Raw genomic sequence first — 24,091 nt, 5'->3', positions numbered from 1 at the left:
CTGTAGAAATCTTCATTTTATTTTTAAAAAGATATTGAAATAAGTGAGAATGATATAAACCAAAAAAAAAAAAACCCAAAACTAGAAACAACTAGTGCTGGCAGGGATGTGGCAAAGAAGAAACCCTTATTCATTGTTGGTGGGAATGTTGTCTGCTGTCTGCTATCCGGAAAATAGCATGGATATTTCTTTTAAAAAGTAAGAATATCTCTTCCACGTGATTCAATGATACCACTTCTTGCTATCTACTCCCCAACACAAAAAAAATAAATGGAAAAGTTACATGCACACTCTTGTTCACTATGGGCTAAGACCAATTGTCAGTCTTTGGAAACAACAAAAATGTCTAATGACAAATAAAGAAGTTGTAATTCATATACACAACAGAATATTATAAAACTTTAAGAAAATAAGAAATCATATTGCTTGCTAAAACTTAGAGCAAAGGAGTTTAAAGGGAGATGAACGTATACTGGATGATCACACTCATCTGTGTTTATAAAGAAACAAAAATGGGAATGGAAGACATCAGATGACAACAGGCCTTTGTTCCTGGATTGCAGGACTTAAAATGTTCAGAAAGAGGGTCAAGGGAGGAAACTCTGTGGCAATAAAAGGGCATTGGCTGAAAGTCTTGGATAGCACAATAGTTAATTTTTTAAAAAATCAGTTTGCAAAGGAAGCAGGGTTGGGAGAGGGAGGGGATGTGGAACATTGGTGGATGGACGCTGACACTGATGGTGGGTTTGGAGTTGGAATGTTGTAAGTCTGAAACCCAATTATTAACAGGATTGCAAATCAAAGTGCCTATATGTTTTTTTATCATATATATAAATCATATACATAGAGAGTGTGTGTGTGAGAGAGAGAGTAGCAATAAATAGGACTAAAAGCACCCTTTGAATTTGGGTAGTTTTCTTTTTCTTTTTGGGTCACACCTGGCGATGCACAGGGGTTACTCCTGGCTCTGCACTCAGGAGTTACTTCTGGCGGTGCTCAGGGGTCCATATGGGATGCTGGGAGTCGAACCCGGGTCGGCCGTGTGCAAGGCAAATGCCCTACCTGCTGTGCTATCTCTCCAGACCCTTGGGTAGAATTTTTGTTGTTAATTTCTCCTAATAATTTTAGGAGGTAGAAACAATGAGAGGATTGATTTTGTGACATTTCAAATCTCTGCCCTGTCCCTTCGAGGCTCAGATTCCTTCTTTAAAAAAATGTTTTGTTTTATTCTGTACAAGCATAGTTTTGAAAGTCTTTACCTTGCATAATTCTTAGAAAAGCCCCATAAAATCCTGAAAATTAAATTAACTTTTGTTAGGTTACAGTTAATGAGAGAAACCAAGAAACCGGCTAGCACTCTGCTCTCTATTAGGTCATTAACATGAATTTTAAAATACTAATCGACTTGTTTTGCATAAAGGAGAAGAATGATTTGGCAATGTCTCATGATAAGATACTGATTTGGATTACAATATCACCTGGTCAGTAATACCTATATGGGCATTTAAAAATTATATAATTTTTTTTCTCTCTTCTTATAGCTAAGACATTTAAGATAAATTGAAAGTCTTAACCCAAAACACAAGTTGAACAGAGAAAGGTCTCTTCCTTACTTTATTATATTTGATTACAAAATGTGTAACTCAGCATGTATAAGTAAGGATCAGTTAAATGTCAGTCAATGAGTCACATTACGAAGCAAATATATTTTAGTTTCCTTACTGAAATCCAATCGTAAATAACACTGTAATTCACAGTGACTCAATAAAAAATTAATTAAAATATTTAAATTTCTATATGAGCCAATGCCAATCCGTTATGAAGCAAATGCAAATTACTTTAGAATTATATCATATCCTGTATAATTCTTTAAGCAAAATTAAACAAATACAAAGGCTATATTATAACATAGAAAAAGGTAAGCTGCAGTTTAATGTACTTAAATTTTATAATAATAGCTAGATAATCCTATGTTGATTTCTTTGAGTTTGAGGATGGACAGCTGTCTTTTCAGAAAATAGTAAATTATTTGACTAAATTTGCAAAATTTCTCAGGAAAGAAAGACATTAAATCTTACAAAATGCTGAACATGGCTTTCTACTAATTAAATCTACTTACTGGTTTTTCAGTACATGCCTCACATTTTCCTATATAAATAACTCTTAGAAAGTTTCCTTCTCTGTGGAATTCACAGTCCAATGGAAAAATGTATATATAAAAAGACAAAATAATTATTTCAGGCAGTAAGTGCTAAAAGACAGTAATTAGCATCATCATCATGTGACATTAAAATAAGTTGGAGAGAACCAGAGAGATAGTACAGTGGTAGGACATTTGCCTTGCACAAGGTCAATCTGGGTTTTGTCCCCATGCCCTACCAAGCCTTGCCAGGAATGACTCCTGATTGCAGAGCTGGAACAAGCTCTGAGCACCACTGGGTGTGGCTCCCACCCCACAAAAAAGGAGGAGCTAGGGAGGAGATAATTAGGACTACCCAGGTGGCAGTGGTAGAGTTTTTTGTGGACATCAAACTCTTATGAAGGAGGTTATTGGTCAGGATATTCTTCTTGACTTTGACTTCTAAGAAGAATCATGGGTAGATTTGGATTCATTGTGTTTTGTTTTGTTTAAAGCTATGCTCAACGCTTATTTCTGGCTCAACCCAGGTCAGTCTCTTGTACAAGGCCTAACCTACTCTCTGGCCCAGGTTCCTCATTTCTGACCTTGGAAAAAAGACATTCCATGAAAACTTGTCTGATGCAGAGTAGGTGTTTATCAAACATTTGAAGAAGTAAAATACCAAATGCATACTTGTATTAAGTAACATGTTTGACTATTACTTGTGAGAAAGAGCCTATATAAAGCATATTTTTTAATTCATTAGGGGTTTTTGTTAATAGTTGCCATATGTTTCATTTGAACTGTATCCTCAGGAAGTGATTTAACATTTCTGGCAATAAAGCAATTAAATAGGATTTTCCTGCTGGCCATATGGGCTCGCTGTAACTTCATATTTTCTTCTCTCATTTCTCAATGGAACAAAGGGAAATCTACTAATAACTTCCAAATGAGATGAAAAAATCATTCAGTCTGTTCTCTTTCTCTGTAATATTTAAATGATAGGGTAATAACATTTTCTATGACTGTATTGACCCTCTAGGAGTATCTCCATAAGTAAAGTTCTTCAATCAAGTTAGTCTGTGATGGTGTTTTACAATTAAACTTTTTAAAAAGTCATTAAAAATTTTTTAGTGAAAAGGAGGAAAGAATTTGTTTTCTCTTAATGAGATCTTTAAGCTCTCTGTGTGGGAGCTCAGACTGTGTGTGTGTGTCTGTGTTTCGAGATGTGAAACATATTTGGATAAATGCTGATTTTGACATGACATAGAAATGTAGACATATGTTTCTTCTTTTGGTCTGCTGTGAGGATGGTTTTATGTACTTATAAGAGGACTTCAGCTGAACACCTTTTAGGAGTTTACACTAACTACACAGAAGCCATGAACATAAATGGTAATATAAGTAATAAATACTACTTAGAATCTTTTCAGTCTGAAAAAATAAAACTTCTATTAATCCTATTCTTAATAATTTTAGGTGAAAATGGAAATTTTTACACAAAATACATTGTTTTTATTAATATGCCAGTGTCTTTATGGTTGTTTTTTAAACTGGAATCATAAAATACTACAACTAAGAAGTTCCTTTGTGGGGCCAGAATCATAACTCAGCAAGAAGAGTACTTAACTTGCACACAACCAACCTGGGTTTGATCCCTGGCACACCAATATAGTCCCCTGAGCACTGCCAGGTGTGATCCCTGAGCCCAGAGCTAGGTGTAATCCCTGAATACTGCTGGGTTTGGCTCCCAGATAAGACAAAGCAAAACAATAACAAAAAAGAAGTTCCTTTGAAATCCATCCCTTGAGAATCTGAAATGTTGAATATTTAGGTTTCACAAGGGGATTTTTTTTGTCTTGCACCAATATTTTCAGAGCTATCATTTATTTTTATTTTCTTTATTTAAATGAAGTGCTTGTGTTTCACGTTTTCAAGTATGCTAATACATTAACATTAGACATTAGAAGTGTCCGGAATATTGTTTTATTCTATAGGACCCTCCTCCATTTGACTAATTTTGTTTGTTTTTGGGCCACACCTGTAGCACTCAAGGCTGGTATCTGGCTCTGTGCTCAGAGATTGCGGCTGGTGGTTCTTGGGGGACCATATGAAGTGCTGGGATTGAGATGTGTCAATCATATGCAAGCCAAGTACCTTAACCAAGTGCAGTATTTCTAGACCCTTATTTATTTTATTTTATTTATTAGTAATACTTCTGACTGAACTCATGCAAGGTTAGTGCTGTACTAGTGAGCTACATTCCTAGCCCCATTTGACTTTTTTAAAATGGCATGAATCAGTGGCAGGATAATTCATTTATTTCCATTAAAAATACTTTTGTTCCCACAAAAAATATTTTAGAGATTTTAAAATGGGTAATTATGTCCTAGAAGCTGTACAAAATCTATAGTCCGTGACTGAAAGGCCAACTCATGTGAGGCAAAAGGGACCACGAGGTACACTGACAATAGGAAAAGTTTAGGGATCCACATTTTGGATGGAAGACAAGAAAGAGCACATAAAAGGAAAAAAGGTTCCTTGGAAAATGGGTTTGTTTCTATCTCTTTATTTTAAGGCTCTTTTGAAATGACTCCAGTCTGCAATATTGTTAGTCTGTGAATCATTTCTGTTTGCTTTCATTCAAACAAAGAAGTTCATTGAAAAGCTGTGCCTGATTGGAAATCTGATATTTAGTTTGCAGAGTTATTTCTATGTCCTTGATAGTCATTGTTCTTTCATTAAATATATGGGTTCTTCTTGGTAAAAAGAGCCTGCAAGGACTCCCAAACTACAGTACATTTGAATATCACTTTGGACTTTTCATTATGTTTACACACCACCTAAAAATTGTTGGTTTGTGTTATTTTAAACATTAAATATATATATCTTTATAAAGGTTAGTTTGTGCTAAAAATAAAACATATGAATATTTTTTGCATATTTGGTTATATTATATATAATATACATTGAAATAACTACTAAGATTTTAGATGAGGGACTTGCCAGAACCTGAGAAATAGTACAGTGGGTAGAGCCTTTTCCTTGCATGAAGCCAACTTGGGTTTGATCCCTGATAACCCATATGGTTTTCAAAGCCCCGCCAGGAATAATCCCTGAGCATAGAGTCAGTAGAAAGCCCTGAGTATTGCTGGGTGTGACCAAAAAAACAAATAAGGAAATAAATTAAAGTTAAAAAATAATAAAATAAAATGAGGCACTGGGTATGTGGCTTAGCAGTAGAGTGGTGTCTTAGCAGTAGAGTGGTGTCTTTTTGTGAGTCTTTCACAAGGGGTTTAATACCTGGCACTGGGGAGGAGAAAAAAGGTAAGTTTTGAAAGTTAAGCCTAGTATTAGCTGATGGAAACAGTAGGCTATGTTAGAGATTCTCATGACCTGTTGTGAATGAGATATACAACATGGTGTATTTCCTGCTAAGAAATCGTGGCATCCTCATGCAGTTGATTTTAAATTAATTTTTGGCTGATGCACGCTCAAAAACCTTGTACTGTTGTCAAAATTTTGGCAGTGTCTAGTTAGATGACTGGGTTGTCACTCACAGTTTAAGAAGTTAGGGTTATGTAATCATATTGTAGAATACTCTTGCAGTAACTTATCTAGAGTTTTCTCTGTCATTTTTGTCTGTGAGGATGTTGAGAATCAGACATTGATTGACTTATGCAATGCTGTAGAATTGTAATTGATCAATGTTGTAATTGATCAAAAGGGGATTAGACTAGAATCTGGGTTTAAGAAGCCTGGTTTAAAGAAACTTTCTACTATATCATTAAAACTAAGAAACCAAACATTACACCTTCATCCCTTAGTGGTTATGATTTTAATTTATTTCTCAGTGATACAATGGAAGATAATGGAAATTTATAGAGAAAGACTTATGATGGCATGTTTTTAAGGTGTATATATACAAGCAAAATGAAATAAACTCTCATATTTACCTAAAAATAATTTATGATATGACTTATTTGATGAGTTATCAATCATCTGAGGAACTTATTTGTGTGGGTTTTTTTTTGCCAAAATCACTGTCTACACACCTTTCTCTAAATGTTTGCAGATTAAAATGATAACTTCAACCATATGATGTGTAATTATGAAGTTTGAGCTTAAAATAGCTGATTAAGAAACTATTTGAACAATGACAACATTTATTCTTTAGGTACATTTTGCTGATGTTGATTGGTTCACCTTTGTCTACCTTTGAGTGTGTATGTGTGTGGGGAGTTGACTCTTTAGGCAATAAGAATGTAAGTTAGAGTCTACTTAAATTTTTCCCCTTTTCAAAACTCTGAAATTTAAATCTAGAGACTCTTCAACAATTCACAGAATAGTGTCCACAAGACTCACTATATAGTGTCAAATACTGAATTTATGTCTGCCTAGCTCCTGACAAAACTCTGGTCAGGAGTATTTTTAATCTAGAAATATCATTTAAGATAGTAGTTAACTCTTACTCTAAGTTAAAAAATCTTTTCTAAGCTAAGTAGAAAAAAATTATGATTGTATCACATTAACTTAAGTCGAAGTTTTACTGAAGTTATAATGTTCTTATTATAATGTGTCTCACATTCAACAAAATCACTGCTGCTATTATTCATGACAGAATTTAATGTCTTTTAGATAAATTTGTAAAACTTCCTTTCAGAGGAGCAAGAGCAAAAGTTTAGAGAGAGTAAGGTGCTTGTATTCTTGTGGCCAACCAGGGTTCAATTTCCTGCACCACATTTGGTCCCCTGAGTCATATCAGAAAGGATCACTGAGAACAGAGCCAGGAATAATCTCTGAGCCACACCAATGGGTGTGGCTCAAAAATAAACAAAAAATTACTTTCATAATTTAACAAATCATGTGTCCATCCCTCCCTCACTTTATTATGAAAGTTCAATGCTAAATAAAATGTGTTAAATGCAATGTTCATCCCAGGATGGGAGAAGCATGCTGAAAGTAGACCATAGACCAAACATGATTGCCACTCAATGCCTCTTTTGCAAACCAGAACACCCAAAGGGAGAGAGAGAACAAAAGGGAATACCCTCCCACAGAGGTAGGGTGGGGTGGGGGGATGGGAGGTGGGAAGGATACTGGGATCCGTGGTGGTGGAAAATGGGCACTGGTGGAGGGATGGGTATTTGATCATTGTATAATTGAAATCCAAGCACAAAAATTTGTAAGTCTACAACTGTACCTCATGGTGTGTCACTAATAAAAAATTAAAAAAAAATAAATGCAATGTTCAGTTAGACTAACTATAACAGTTGTGATGTCTTAGTTTAATCATTTTACTATGACATATTTTATCACGATCACGACCACCCTGTTGTTCGTCGATTGCCTCGAGCAGGTGCCAGTAACGTCTTCGTCCTAGCCCTGAGATTTTTTTTTTTAAAGTGCCATATTCAAGGCTTTTTCAGGGTTAGGAGAATGAGCCCCATCATTGTTACTGGTATTTGGCATATTGGGTATACCACGGGGAGTTTGCCAGACTCTGCCGTGTGGGCATGTTACATTTGGTAGCCTGCCAGTTTGACCGAATTAGGAATGAGATGATAAGATGTCGCGCGGCCGCGAATGCGGCCGCGCGCTTCCGGGAGCTGAGTGTGATAATCTCTGGATCCTGGCCGTTGGAGTTACACAGCAGTTGGTGGGTGTAACTGTCTAGTTACTGGCAGGTCCAGTCCCAAACTGTACAGGCTTGGAGATCTCAGCCCCGGGTCCCACACACCTGGGTTCCTCTGTCAGTTCTTTTATGCGTGAGGCTCATCCAAGTGTGTGGAGAGTGCTCCCAGCAAGGCCTTGGCTGGGCCTCGGTGGTCTTCAGCTGTTGGGCCCTGGTGGAGACAGTCAGGCATAGGGTAGGAGACTCTGTCTTGTTCTCTCCCAGGAGCTGAGTGTGATGATCTCTGGATCCTGGCCGTATTTTATGTAATCTTGAAATTTTATTACGCTTCCTTAATGTCTTTTGCTATAAGTTGCTTTATTTATTTAAATAAAGACTGTGTTACATATCTTAAACTTGGTTATTTATGTATAAGTTTAGTAATTCTCGAAAAATATTGCTAACATATTTGAATATCTTACTGGATTTAACTAGAAAAGTTGAGCTACTCTGTCTGAAGATTAAATTTATATATGTATAATATGTGACTAGATATACTATAATCCTAAATTTGCAAGCTCTTTAAAAGCTTTCTTTATTTTCTGGTGTGATTTACATGTGGTAGCCATTTAGAAATATTTAGTAATTTAAAATATTTAAAGTAGCTTTTAATTTTTAAGTCAGAAAGCTCACAATTAAGAAGTACTTTATGCATATGGACTTAACAAAACTAAAATGTAAAGATGACACTCAAGATAGGTATCTCATTGTGAGAGCAACTATGTAAGAATGAGTTTCTATACACTTTGTTGAAACAATTCATCTGCTCTCCAATGTTAGACTTAAGACACTTCATTCTCCCTATTATTACGTATAATAGAGGTTTTCATTTTGTACATGGTTTCCTTTCTGTAGCCTGAGTCAAAATTCTGTTGTTGGTGGTATGCAACTTTTTCCTCATTTGATTTGATGGTCCTTACGAAGATAACTGTCCCTTCTCATTACAGTCCCACTGTTTTTCTTTAAAATGCTTCATTTGTTGTTTGCTTGCTTTTCTTGTGCCACAGCCAGTAATATTCAGGGAGTAATCTTGGCTCTGCACTTAGGCATCACTCCTGGTCGGGCTTGGAGACCGTATGTGGTGCTGAGAATCAAACTTGTGTTGGCCATGTGCAAGGCAAGTGCTCATCTCATTTACTATTGCTCTGCCCCCTAAAATAATTTAATGATGCTCCTTCTATTCCCTGGATTGCTCAGCCATCAGTGACATCCTCTGAGAGCACTATGCCTACTTCTAGTCGATAGGTTCCCAAATACATGCTAAGAAACACTACATGCAAAATATCTTACTAAGGGCTGTGGTGGCACTAGAAGAAATTGAAGATACTCTCTAAAATATGTAAGCTAATTAGCACTGTCTGTAGCACTGTCGTCCTGTTGTTCATTGATTTGCTCAAGCGGGCCCAGTAACGTCTCCATTCTGAGATTTGTTGTTACTCTGTTTGGCATATCGAATATGTCACAGGTAGCTTGCCAGGCTTTGCCTTGCGGGCAAGATATTCTCGGTAACTTGCCAGGCTCTCTGAGAGGAGCGGAGGAATCGAACCTGAGTTGACCAGGTTGGTAGCATGCAAGGCAGATGCCTTACCCGCTGTGCTATTGCTCTAGCCCAGTAAGCTAATTACGAATTAAAAATTGAAGACTGAAAGAAAATTTATAAGGTCAATATTACTAAGTAACTATGTTCTCTACTTCCATTAATTGTAGCACTGTAGCACTGTCCTCCCACTTAATCACTTAATCACTTAACTTCCCGTTAGTCGTCGATTTGCTCGAGCGGGCACCAGTAACGTCTCCATTTGTCCCTGTCGCGTGCTAGTGTAGCCCAATGGCATCTGTTCGCTCCGGGAACATGAAGGGCCTCAAACCGATCGTTCATGATCTTCAGGAAGAAGTCTGACCATCTGGTAGGTGGGCGGCCACGCGGTCTCTTGACATCCCGTGGAATCCAATCAGTAACAGCTCTAGTCCAACGGTCGTCTTTAAATCTCATTACGTGACCAGCCCATCTGATTTTCGACACCTTGGCAAATGAGACAGCGTCCCTGATTCTTGATCGTCGACGGATGTCAGAACTCCGGATTCTTTCTCTCATTTGAGTGAAACGTGATATTCCAAGCACAGCTCTTTCTATTCTTCTTTGGGAGACCTGAATGGCGTTCTCATCTTGTTTGCATAGGGCCCAGGTCTCTGAGGCATATGTTAATGCAGGAAGAACAGTGGAATCAAAGAGATGTGCCCGGAGCCGGAGGTTCTTCGTCCTCTTAGCTATTTCTTCGACGTTCTTGAAGGCGTTCCAAGCCGCTCTCTTCCTCCTGCGCAGCTCGGGTGCCAGGTCATTTGTCATGTTGACCTCTCGACCTAGGTAGACATAGCTGTTGCATTCGGAGATGGTCGTTCCATTGAGAGCGAATGGGGCGTCAGGAACAAGGCTGTTTCTCATAAACATTGTCTTCGTAAGATTCAGCTGTAGTCCTACCTTTCCACACTCATGGTCAAAGTCGGCCAGCATTTGTGCCGCTTGGCTGATGTTTGGTGTTATTAAAACAATATCATCAGCAAAGCGGAGGTGGTGTAATTGCCGACCATCTATCTTCACTCCCATTCCTTCCCATTCCAGTCGTCGCATGATGTTCTCGAGGGTGGCACTGAAGAGTTTCGGTGAAATGGTATCACCCTGCCGCACCCCTCTCTTGACATCAACGATCACTTCTTTGTAGAATGGTGAGATCCTGGTAGTGAATCCGCAATACAGCTCACGGAGGATCCTGATGTATTGGGCTTGAATGCCCTGATTGGCTAGGGCTTCAATGACCGCTTCCGTCTCAACAGAATCAAAGGCCTTCTTTAAATCAATGAACGTTAAGCAGAGCGGCATCTTGAACTCCCGAGAAACCTCAATGAGCTTGGTTATCGTGTGGATATGGTCGATGGTGCTGAATCCTTTGCGGAACCCGGCTTGCTCGCATGGTTGTCCTTCATCTAATGTTCTGCCAATCCTATTCAGGATGACTCGAGTGAACAACTTGTAGATGACAGACAATAGGCAGATCGGGCGATAGTTGCCAATGTCATGGATGTCTCCCTTCTTGAACAGTAGTACGGTCCTGCTGGTTTTCCATTGGGACGGAACCTTGCATTCAGACAGGTAGCGAGTGAAGAGCCGAGCCAGTGTATTGATGAGTACTGACGGCAGGTTCTTCAGGTGTTCAGGTCTGACCTTGTCTGGGCCGGGTGCTGTTTGTTTCTTTACCGACAAAATGGCGTGTCGGATTTCGGAGGGGAGAACGTTGGGAACAACATACCCATCCTGTGGAATTTGGTATGTTGGCAAGTGGACATGGCTATCGAAGAGATTTGAGTAGAAGTCATGGATAATCTTCTCCATTGCCGTTCTGGAGGATGTGATGGATCCATCAGGACGTCGGAGGGCAGTCATCTTGGTCTTATAGTTGGCGAAGGACAGGCGGGCGTTACGAATACTTTTCCCGGCTTCTGCCGCATCTACCAGTACTTCTGCTCTTCTCTCTTTGAGGTCTTCCTTGATCGCATCTCTGCACTGCTTTGCAAGCTCGGACGTTAGCTTGCGGTTGCCTGAGGCATGCGCCAAACCACGCTGGCGAATTAGCTCAAGAGTTTTCGAAGATAGGCGACTTTTTGTGGCTATCTCTCTCTTGGCGTTCCTCGCACATTCATGGAGGTGCTGAACCAGTCGATCGTATTCCTCGTCAATGTTGTCAACAATGGCATCTTCCCATGTTGCCGCAATAGTACCAAAGAGTTCCCAGTTGGTGGTCATTCTGGGAGTTCTCTTTTTGAACTTTGCAGCCCTTTCTCCCCGCTCTGTGAAGTAGAATTTTGCACGAAGGAGACGGTGGTCCGATCCCGTTCGAAATTTTGGGACAACAGCGACATCAGTCAGGCAAAACCGTCGATTGAATATGATGTGGTCTATTTCGTTGTGGAATCGTCCACCGGGAGACTCCCATGTCCATCGTTTAGATTCTGCCTTCTGGAACTGTGAGTTACCATGGATGGTCTTGGTCGACATGATGAACTCTGACAGTCTGTCACCCTGTTCATTCCATTCTAGGCCATGGGTCCCGATGTGAAGTTCTTCAGCTGATCTTCTCGGTCCTATCTTGGCATTAAAATCACCCACAATGATCTTGTAGAAGGTGTGGTCTTCTTTATAGAACTTCTCTAGCTCCATGTAGAACTTCTCGATTTCTCTTTCATCATAATGAGATGTTGGTGCGTAGACAACGAAGATAGAAACTGCAGGCAGTGAGCCACATCTATTCAAATGTAAACGTCCGATTCGGGTTGTTAGGCATTCGAATGAATCAATGCTCTTGGCCAAGTTTGTGTTGACAAGGACACCGACGCCTCCAACACCTCTTTTATCGCATGTTCCGAGGAACAATTCTTCTCCAGTGTCGAAAACGGCATGGTGAGATTCGTGCCTTCTTGTCTCGGTCAGACCAATGATGTCATACTTGATCATTCGCGCTTGTACCATCAGGTCCTCGATGGATGCATCTGATGCTAGCGTACGTGCATTGAAAGTACAGACGATCATTTTTGTCTTCCTTCGTTGTGGCAGCCTAGGTCGGCCTTGAGATTTTGTCGGCCTCTCCTTTCTCATCCTTCTCAGTGCTGCCATGTCGGTGAAGCCTTCAGGGTCAGGTGAATGAGACCAGTTGTAGTTACTGGTTTTGGCATATCGAATACACAGCGGATAGCTTGCCAGGCTCTTCCGTGCGGGCGGAATACTCTCGGTAGCTTGCCAGTCTTTCCGAGAGGGATAGAGGCTTTTGGGGTGACCTCTAATCACCCTTGTAGGTGTTACCATATTTGAACCCTATCAAATATGGTACGACAATTCCAGAAGATGGGTATTTAGTGTCTTATGATGTGTCGCGCGGCCACTTGCAGCCGCGCGGGTCCGGAAAGCGTCCTGGAGTGTGGCGACGGCTGGGTAGTGGAAGTCGTGTCGAGAGTGGAAGTCTGCCAGTGGGGTATTTATCTGGGTAGGGTGGGTCTCCTGTGCACAATTCGATCCCTGGGTGGTTGATGGAAGCAGACAGGGCAGGGTAGGGTGGGGCTCCTGATTAGAATCCCTTTGTCACCTGTGGTGGTGGGAGCAAGCAGAGAAGCTCTGTCCCTGGGTCCGCCGAGCCTGGAGTCCAAGGTCTCAGAGAGTTCCGCTTATCTTGTTCTGTGGGTCTTCAGTTGTGCGTGGGTCTCAGCCGGAGCTGCTGCGCGGGTCCGGAAAGCGTCCTGGAGTGTGGCGACGGCTGGGTAGTGGAAGTCGTGTCCACTGTCCTCCCATTGTTCATCAATTTGCTCGAGTGGGCACTAGTAACATCTCCATTGTGAGACTGATTGTTACTGTTTTTGGCATATCGAATATACCACGGGCAGCTTGCCAGGCTCTGCCATGTGAGTGAGATACTCTTGGTAGCTTGCCGGGCTCTCCCAGAGAGGCGGAGGAATCGAACCTGGGTCAGTCGGGTGGGCCGCGTGCAAGACAAATGCCCTACCCGCTGTGCTACCACTCCAGCCCAAGGGAGTAGGGGAGTATAAATAAATAAATAAATAAATCAGAAGGACGAATAGGAATTAAATATACAGAAGAGATGGGAGGAATTGGAATCCGCATCATCTTCAAGGGCTGACACACATGAAGATGAATGAAAAGATTGGAAATGAAAATCAGGGCAATAAACTAGTCAAGCAATTCAAGAGTTAATCAGATGAGTGAGTTACCTGGATGAAATGATAGTAAAATTCTTCAAAGACAGGGAGCCTACAAGACTTACAAAGAATGGACACTTACCCACCGTTTACCTATGCCACATATTTTAGCAAGTATTTAGCACATTTAAAACTAACATGTAATAAATAACTACCCTATCAGTTTCTATGTGACTTACTTGCTCAAGATCTCAGCATTTGTCAATGGTCACATCATGATTCGACACAGAATTTATTTTGAATATTATTTTTAAAATTATTTTATTATCATCTTTTGGTTTACAGTAATATTGATAATGGTTAATCAGGGGCCAGAGTGATAGTACAGTGAGTAGGGCATTTGCCTTGCATGCTGCCGACCTGAGTTCAATTCCTGGCATCCCATATGGCCCCCCAAGTACCGCCAGTAGTAATTCCTGAGTGCACAGCCAGGAGTAACCCCTGAGCATTGCTGGATGTGACCCCAAAAGCATAATAATAATAATAATAATAATAATAATGGTTTTTTCATGTAATAATTCCAATACCATGCCCATAATCAGTGTATACATCTATCTCCATGAAGGTCCCCAGCATCCCCTCCATCTAACTCCTGGCCCCCACTAGACTGTGTGGATCAGTTCCCCTGTAATGTTGTCTTTGTATCTTTATTGCTGCTTTGTTGTGTACCTTTAAGTCCCACATATGAGAGAGTTCATCCCGTAGCTGTCCCTTTCCTTCTGACTGACTCCACTCAGCATGACACCCTCTAGCTCAGTCCTAGAATCTGCTATGTTGTCTACACTAGGTAACCTCGACTTCATCTTGAAATTAACCCACATCACATCCTCACAAGAAAAATGCCTCTTTCATTTTGTTGTTTGATTAAGGTGTGTACCTTAGAAATAGTAACTGGCATATCTTCTGCCTGTCTACTCATGCTCAAAGAGCAATATATTTTCTACTGTGTCACTTTTCATTACAGTTTGCTGTTCCAAAGGCACTGAAAATTTAGTTATTATTGATTTGTATCCTTATTTTTGAATCTCTTTGATCACTTCCCATTAGTCCTTGTAACTCTAATCTTCTTAACCAATTCTTGATCACATATTCCTCCCTTTCAGGAGAAGTAATAACCTTAATTAGAGTAGTAGAACATTCAAAGAATCTACTTTCCAGTATGGTAGAATCTGTATTGTAACTGATTATGAACTGTGGCACAAATAAGTTATCCTGGTTTACAGCACACATCAAACACAGATTTCAAGTCAAATTTGTTAGTGAGTACCCTAACACTGAATATATCTCCCTCTAACAAAATATTTCTGGGCCCCAGCCATGAGACCGCTTGCATGAATATATTACTTGATAAAAATACATTCCAATTCAGTGACAAGATTATCATTTGTCATAATTAGACGTAAGTGCGTAATTTATTTTCATCTGTGTTCTTTGTGTAGTTCTAGCTTACTTTTTTATGCTTTGAGTTTCTACCAGAATCCTTGTTTGGCCAACGATTTTCAAATTACAAGTTATAAGTTAATGATTTGGTAATTCAGATAAATATGCAATTACTGAATTATTGAAATGAATCTAAGCTAAAATGTGAACATAATTGCTAATAATTAACCTGACGAGGATGCACATATGTAAAATATATATATCTCAGCTTCTAAGACCTATGTTTTAGAAAACAAAACACTAAATAAGAAATTTCATAACAAATTATTTTTAATTTTTTATTGAATTAAAGACAGAAATTTTTGTAAACTAGGCGTTGAATATAATTTTTACTCAAACTATCAACATGTACATTCAATCTGTAGTTATATATCTATTATTATGTAATATAATATATTATTGTATTATATATGACAATTTGCAAACTTTGTATGCACCAGGTATTATTACATAATGTATTTCTATGATATGTATGTAATATAAGTGTGCATAGTAAAGGCATCCCCCTTTTCTATATTGCATTTCCTTAACTAGTTACTCCATATACCATAGATAAATGAAATCGTCTCTATCCTGTGTTCATCTGTTCTTTTGATTTCACTCAACATGATATCTTCCAGTTCTAACCAAGTTGCAGCAAATTGCATGATTTCATTGCTCGCTGCATCTACATAACATTCCATTGTGTATATATGCCACATGTTCATGATCCATTCATCTATCACTGGACATCTAGGTTGATTCTATATCCTATATATTATACTAAGTGCAGCAGTGAATAATGGTATGTGTATGTCCTTTTGAATAGACCTTTTTTGTCCTAGGGGTTGAAGCCCCAAAGTGGGATTTCTGGGCGATATGGCAGCTCAATCATAAGTTTACTGAGAACTCTCCATATTGTTTTCCACAGGGGTTGGGTCAGAGAGCATTCCCATCAGCAATGGATGAGAGTTTCCTTTTCAACACTGCAACATAGATTGCTCCATAGTTTTTTAATAAGTGCCAAGCTGGAGCGATAGCACAGCGGGTAGGGCATTTGCCTTGCATATGACCAACCCGGCTGACCTGAGTTCAATTCCTCCGCCCTCTTTGAGAGCCTGGCAAGCTACTGAGAATATCTTGTCCACACAGCAAATCCTGGCAAGCTACTCATGATGTATTCGATATGCCAAACACAGTAACAACAAAGTTTTACAATGGAGACATTACTAGGTCTGCACGAACAAATCGATGAACAACAGGAGGACAGTGCTACAGTGCTACAGTGCCATTCTCACTAATATGAAATGACATCTCACTGTCATCTTGATTTGAATTTTCCTAATGATAACTGATGCTGATAAACCTATTGGCCACCCAATTGGTTTTCCTCTGAAAAGTGTCTTTTCATTTCCTTTTCTGAATTTTAAGTAGGTTTTTTTGGATTTGTTGTTTTTGTTGTTGTTGCTGCTATTGTTGTTGTTGATCTTTGTGAGTGCTTTGTATATCCTGGATATCAACTCTTTATCTGATGTGAAGCTCCCGAGAGTATCTCGCCCACATGGCAAGGTCTGGCAAGCTACCCATGATGTATTCGATATGCCAAACACAGTAACAAGTGTCACAATGGAGACGTTACTGGGCCTGCTTGAGAAAATCGATGAACAATGGGAGGACAGTGACAGTGACAGTGACCCCTGCTTTCTCATGATGCTTTTTTTTTTTTGATTTTTGGACAACACCCAGTGATGCACAGGGGTTACTCCTGGCTCTGCACTCAGGAATTACTCCTGGCAGTGCTCAGGAGACCATATGAGATGCTGGGAATCAAACCCCGGTCGGCCATGTGCAAGGCAAACGCCCTATCCACTGTGCTATGGCTCCAGCCCCTCCTCACGATGCTTTTCAAAAGGAGTGATGAACATGGTCATTGTATCCCTGTCTTTGGGGATGCTAAATCATCTCTATTTCTACCCAACCTTTGAGAAATATTTGGTGAAAGTATGTTTTGTGAAATATTAACAAGGAAGTTAATTTAAGTTCTTCGACTTTAACTTTTAACTTCTAAAGGTCATACATATTTTAATTAACGAGGTAGCATCTGTAAATTTTATTTTTATAACTAATGTACAAATGCATTTAATTGGTCTTCTCTAGAAAATTGGATCTAGAATGTAAATCTGAACACTCATGGTTTCTTTTTTTTGTGAAAGAATTTTAATATTTTTCTGGTAAAGATTGACTATAAAAATATTTTAAAACAATTATTTTGTTTACAAGGAATAACATTACCATTTTAGAGAAAAAAATTTTTTTTTATTTATTGAATCACTGTGGGAAAGGTTACAAAGCTTTCAGGTTTAGGTCTCAGTCATGCAAATATCAAACACATTTCCCTTTACCAATACTTATTTTTTACCATGAAGAACCCCAATAAAACCCTACCCCCCACCCCTCCCCGTCCCTGTGAGGCAGATGAATTCTAGTTAACACTCTATCTGCTTTGATTAGATTCATTGTTTCAATAAAAGATTCACCACTATTATTTAGAGTTTACCCCCCACCAAATCAGACATGCTGAAAAAGCATTGTGAAGTGATTTGCTTTCTACAGCTGGGTTCAAGAATTAAATGTTGGTTTTGGATTTCTGTTATTTTACCTATTGACCCTGGAAGTATTTCTACTGAAAGTCAGATAGTTAAGAAATTGGTTTCTGTGTTCTGGAGTCGTGGCTGTGCTGGAGAGCCGCTCGTGGAACTCATGGTTTCTTACTTCTCAATTTATTATCTATTACTATAAATGAAATGTAGCTGTTTATCAACATTATCAATCTTCCTTATACCCAAAGACTCTAATCTCTTTGAAATTAGCACAAATTAAAATGTGTCATTCCATCACATGTAAGACTCAGAAATTTCTATGCCATCACAATTTTAATTTTACTCTTTCACTTAAAACAGTGAGCAAATCGATGAACAAGGGGAGGACAGTGCTACAGTGCTACTTAAAACAGTCTGTCCTACATAACCCCCACCAGAGAGAAAGGGTTCAGGAATTGAGACAAAATCTTCATGCTTAGTCATAGACAAAAGAGGAATAGCGATGAGCCAATCAGGGTTCCAATAGGAAATACAAGGAACACGTGTCACTGTCACTGTCCTCTCTTTGTGCATCGATTTACTCGAGCAGGCACCAGTAACGTCTCCATTGTGAGACTTGTTGTTACTGTTTTTGGCATATTGAATATGCCACGGGTAGCTTGCCAGGCTCTTCCTTGTGGGAAGTATACTCTCAGTAGCTTGCCAGGCTCCCTGAGAGGGGCAGAGGAATTGAACCCAGGTCAGCCACATGCAAGGCAAACTCCCTACCCACTGTTATCACTCCAGGAACACTTGAAGTAGTATAATATGAGGCAGGATTAATTACAAAGGGACCATTTACAAAGGTGTTGGGTTGGTGAAATTCATGGGGCTGGAAGCCAGGGAGAACTTAGAATTAGCTAAATGGTGGTCACCCAAAGGCCCAGAAGAGAAAGAAGCAGTGAATTCCATCAATGAGAGTGTTGGCCAAGCCTGCAGTCTTGACTTTCTTCTTAGCCATTATTGACTCAGTTTGCTTTACAGACATGAAAGGAGCAATCACCTAATTTTATTCCCACAACTCTAGGAAGTGTTAACACTACCATGAAGAAGAATGAATGCTCTGCAGTTTAGCCTTATCAAGACTCTGTTCTAAAGAAACATGGAGTGAGGGAGATGCTCTCTCCAGAGCTAGTACTAACCAGTAAAACCTTAAATGAGGCTAGTTTTTTTAGAGATGAAATTTTGTGTCAATCAGTAGTTGCCATAAAGGACCACTATACTAATAATAAGTATACCTTTCCTCAATGTCAGAAGCAATTGGCTTAGAGACTATTCAGTTTCTAAAACTGTTATGGATTATGTGCATATCCACAAAGTTAAATACCGCCCCCCCCCCCATGAAAAACTGAAAGCAACATGTAAAAGACACCTAGCTCTAAGGGTATTTTTGCTTTGTTTAATATCCCACTTTCCTCTTTAGTAGTAAATAATGCAGTGAAAAGCATTCCAATTTATTAATCTGTGTGCTTAATAGAGAAATGATCAATAAAAGAACTAAACATTTTAGAGTGAGTTTGAAGCCTACTGCCTAATCGGTACATTTTAGTAATAAACTGATAGATCATTCTTTAATAAAACCCTCTCCACTGTCTTACTTATTTATTTTTTTATAGAAAGGTATCATTACATGAGCCAGAAGAGAATTTATTTAGCTTTCAGGAAAACTAGAATGTCTCCTAAAATTTTGATCTTTTTTGTTTTTATGAGAATTAAGAATACTTTAGCTGTTTTTTGCCAGCTCTCCTGATAATAATTCATGACAAATCTGCAAATCTACATGGCCCAGATCAAAGCAGTGACCTATTTTTAAGTCACTTACAGGAATTCAGCAAATGTGTACATTCTCTGGTATGCCAATTTTTTAATCCGCAAACTCTTTTCTTTAGTAGTTGGACCAACATTCCACTAAAAAATAGTATTTTTCCACACATTTTCTGCTCTGAAAAACTTGCATACTAAAACATTAAAGATTTATTGAAGGAGGCCTGACAAATATTTTAAATTAAATATACATTATTTGCATTGGAATTTTGAAGGTATATCCTCTAAAGAGCTATAATAAATTTACTGTAAATTTATAGTAAATTTATTATAAGAAAAATTCAAGACTATAAGATAAATAAAAATTTATTGAATGTTTCAATTTATAAACTTTAATAAAACATTTTGATATTATCTGCTGGTTATTTTAACTGGGACCCATTATTGCTGAATACCTTCAATTATTTTTGCTTTGAAAGACAACCATAGGTCAGTTATTAAAATGAATACAGAATACAGAGCACTTACTTGCTATAGTTGCTTGTTTCAAATATTTTTCCCTACTCAAATGCAAGCATCTTGAGGACAAGAATTACAATATTTTTATCCTTTAGTACATTTATAAAACTGTCTTTGTTCAGCTATTTAATTTAGGTTATTTCCTTGGATTTCATACATATCTGAAGCTCTGACATATTATTAAATCCAAAGTAGTTACACTGGTCTTTTAGAGACCTCAGATCTAGTCCTATAAAGTCATTTAGATTAATTGTCTTTAGATTAATTAGCTTTAGATTAATTGTTATAGTTATAAAGTTTTAGTTTATCTTTAAAGTTTTACATTTAATTTTTTTTTACATCAGTTTCTGTTGAAATGTCTAAGAGTGAAACTAGCCAAACTGAAAACATCTGAGTCTAAGAAAATAATATTTCATTTTTTTTTCATTTGGGGGTCAACCTGGCTGGCCTCAGGGTATACTTCATGCTCAGGAATCTTACCTGACAGTGCTCGGGGGACCAGGTTGACCATGTGCAAGGCAAGCACATTATCCCTGTACTATCTCTCTGCTCCCTCACCTTCAGAAAACTTGACAGCAAGTTCACAAGATATGCTAAACTAGCAGCATCCCACTAAACTGCTTTCTGATTCCAACCCAGAGAAATTGTGTGAGAAGACAAATACTCTTTGTTATGCTAAGTTGCCGATTTGGAAGTAATTTGTCATGCAATAAATAAAATTATTAGTTAACTCTCGGTACTAATATATTTTAATGTGGAACATAGGAGCTTTTGTACACATCTATAAAACTATACAATACATCATATTCCCTAAATAACCCATTTCTCAAAACTCTTTTAAAAGACTGTTTAATGTCCAAAAACATCAACACACCCCTAATAAAAATAATCAAAAATTTCTCCTGCTATAATTATAGGCATTTTTCCTTTGTGGCAGACTAAATGGAAATAAGCAGAAAAAGGAACTCTATCTTTACTATTCATTCTCTCATCATATTTTGGCAGCTAACTATTAATCTCAGGTTGACGGTCTATTAATTTATACTTATTGAGCTTCCCTGCATATTCTAAGTCAAAATAGGAATTGTATAAAGCAAAATAACAAAAAAAGGTTTTATACCTGTTTGGGGAGAGAGCTCAGGCAGTAGAGCATGTGTGCAGCATATGAGAGGCTCTGAGTTCATCCCTGGGACCGCATGGTCCCCCAAACACTACTGAAAAAATCTTGGTTGAGCACTTCGTATCCTGGCTGAGCACTGGACTATCAAATACAAACTACATAAGGGGCCCAGAATCACCAAGAGTGGCCTCTGGCGTGGCATGTATTTATATGATGCATGTTAGGACAGGATTTAGAACAGTCTGACACTTTGATGATGGTGGGAGTACAGTAACTTCATAAACCAAAAGCATAAACATTAAAAGGCCCTCCCGTTGTTCGTCGATTTGCTCGAGTGGGCCCAGTAACGTCTCCATTGGAGACTTTGTTGTTACTGTGTCTGGCATATCGAATACGTCACGGGGAGCTTGCCAGGCTCTGCCGTGCAGGCGAGATACTCTCGGTAGCTTGCCGGGCTCTCCGAGAGGGGCGGAGGAATCGAACTCGGGTCGGCCATGTAATTCTATTATTATCATGATCTCGATAAACACTAACTTTTAAAAAATCTGAAAAAAAATTTTTAATCATAAAGAACTTAGATTTTTCAACAAAGAATGATGCAAGTACAATTAGGCATCAGATATTTATACCATAGAGATATGCATAGAGATAAGGTAATGCAGCCAAATAACATATCATTTTGTTAAGGGATATTTATATCTATCGTATCCGTTTTTTTTTTTCTTTTTGAGTCACATCCTGTGATGCATAGGGGTTACTCCTGGTGGCTCTGCACTCAAAGATTATTCCTGGTGGTGCTTAGGGGACGATATGGGATGCTGGAAATCGAACCTGGGTTGGCTGCGTGCAAGGCAAATGCCCTACCCGCAGTGCTATCGCTCCAGCCCCAATCTATCGTATCTTGATCTCCACAGTAATCTCAATCTAATTGGGAGAATGACTTCTTCTTAGAAACAAATATGTATTGCTTATATATTTATTTTCAAATAATTTTAAAATTTAAAAAATGCTACAGTTCAGTGTGCGTGTGAACGAAGCCAGTGGCCTAGCCTATGAATTTTGTTAAGGAGTCAAAGGTCACTCAAATCTGTAGCTTACTTGAACCATCATGAGGAACAATTGAACATAAGGAGGAGGTATGCTGCAGATTCTGATAAAATTGGAAATTGTTTTTGAATATTGTATCAGAGGAGACTCTGGCCATATACTTTTTTTCTTTTTTCAAAAAAAAAATAGTTTTGTTGTCACTGTTTTCTCTCAAATGCGCTGACAAAAAGACCTGCCAGAAATATCAGTAGAAAACAAACTGAGGCTTTTAATAGCTCATTATTTTTGAGGAACATGTAGTAGACATATACGTCTCTGGGGAAACTCTTTACTTTATTATTAGGACACATATTTATTCTCCTTTTAGTTTTCTGTGTTGAGCAAGAGCTTAACTTCCACTCCAAATTTAAGCCATGAACCTTTTTTACTAATAAAAATGGATTTAAAAAATATTTCAGTATTCTCTCACAACAAGTACTGCCGATCCTTTACTAAGCTTGTAAATTTGAAGTTTCAATCAATAAAATGCAAGTGTAATTGTATTTTCCTTGGTAAATTTCAAAGGTATGACGTTCACATATATAACATGCATGTCTTTTTTTTAAGGCAGCTGTTTGGATATCAAATGGCCTTTGACAGCATTTTGGTATTTTGGTGATGCTGTATGAAGATTAATTACTATAACATAATCCAGGTTATTATTTTAGTTATGTAAACACTAAATGCTAGCAAATGTGGTGGTTCTTGAAATAACACAAGTACATAAGAGAACTCCATAGGAAAAAGACACAACTAAAGAATTGGGAAGATGATAGTTTATAGGGAACTCCCAAGTCCAGTCCTGTCATTTATGGCCATTAGTTTGTAAAACAACTGGAAAATCACAAGGAAATGGGGCTCTTCAGATCTGATCAGTCTTGGTTTTCTGCTGGTACCATTGGTTTAGAGCCTTGAATGTCTGGAAAGGATACAGGTATGAGGCTAATGAGTTTTTGGCTCTCAGACCAGAGTAAATTCCTTAAAGAGTCTATTGGATTATTTCACTTCTGGCAAGAAAAGATGTGTAAAACATAGAAAAAAATTTTTTTCTTGCTTCCTATACTCACTTCAAGTTGCAGGATACTTCAATACCATCTTTCAAAACATGTTACCATGTTCTAGGATGGGAGAATATCTCTACAAACAGAGAAATCTCAGAAGGTTATAAATGTTGCTTTGCTACATAAAAAGTTGATGTGGTTGTGGGGTGCGGGGGTAAAGGTCTGAGGCCTGATCAGGAGGTAGAGAGATAAATGGAGGCTCTCAGTGAGCAGTTTTTAGTAAATAATTGGTCTTTCATGGGAAGCCCAATAGCTGCTAGAACTTTTTGGAAAATGCTATAGAGATTTAGAAATTTACAAAACAAGAACTTTTAACACTGTCCAAAAATGAAGTTTAGGACTGAATATTCTTTGGAGAAAGAAAAAAAAAAGAACATTACAGGAAAAGTTTGTCTTAGGGTCACATTTTAAAAAATGCAATGGTTTTTATAGTTATTCCAAACTAAAGTAAGAAAACAACACTACCAAACGCTCATTCGATTTAGTATATCAAAACAATGGGCTTACTAAAATTTTGAAAACACCTAATCTCATTTTCAAGACAATGAGAAAGCATCCAAGTGCAAATATCACTAAGTCAATAGAAAGAAGTGTTTGTTGAGTAAAAAGGCCCTCCTTTCTGCTTATGATAAGCTTCTACTTAGATACCAAGCACATTCTCTCAGTATCATTTGACCTCTGCTAAAGAGATGGAGACTTGTTATAGTAGCGTGTCCAGAAGTTCACGAAAAATTGTGTACATATCTTTCTTTATTTCCCCAATGGGGACCATAAAAGAAATGCTGAGACACTCTCAGAGGAGCTGGGTGAGGGAGAGGCGGCATCGCATATTATCTAGGTCCATCAGGGCTACTCTCCAGTGCTAGGAGGGGACATGCGGTGCTGGAGATGGAACTCAGGGTCTTGAATATTTCAGGCATGTTCTCTGCC

General features: G+C 38.4%; 1 protein-coding gene across 2 annotated transcripts in view; it reads right to left on the bottom strand.

Moving 5' to 3' along the window:
- DLC1 (DLC1 Rho GTPase activating protein) overlaps nucleotides 1-24,091 on the bottom strand; it is a 461,166-nt gene that overhangs the window by 228,380 nt on the left and 208,695 nt on the right. The window lies entirely within an intron of this gene.

Source organism: Sorex fumeus, unplaced genomic scaffold (assembly GCF_029834395.1).
Source record: "Sorex fumeus unplaced genomic scaffold, SorFum_2.1 ptg000024l, whole genome shotgun sequence".
NCBI classification, from domain to species: domain Eukaryota; kingdom Metazoa; phylum Chordata; class Mammalia; order Eulipotyphla; family Soricidae; genus Sorex; species Sorex fumeus.
This window is presented reverse-complemented; position numbering and strand designations above follow the sequence as displayed.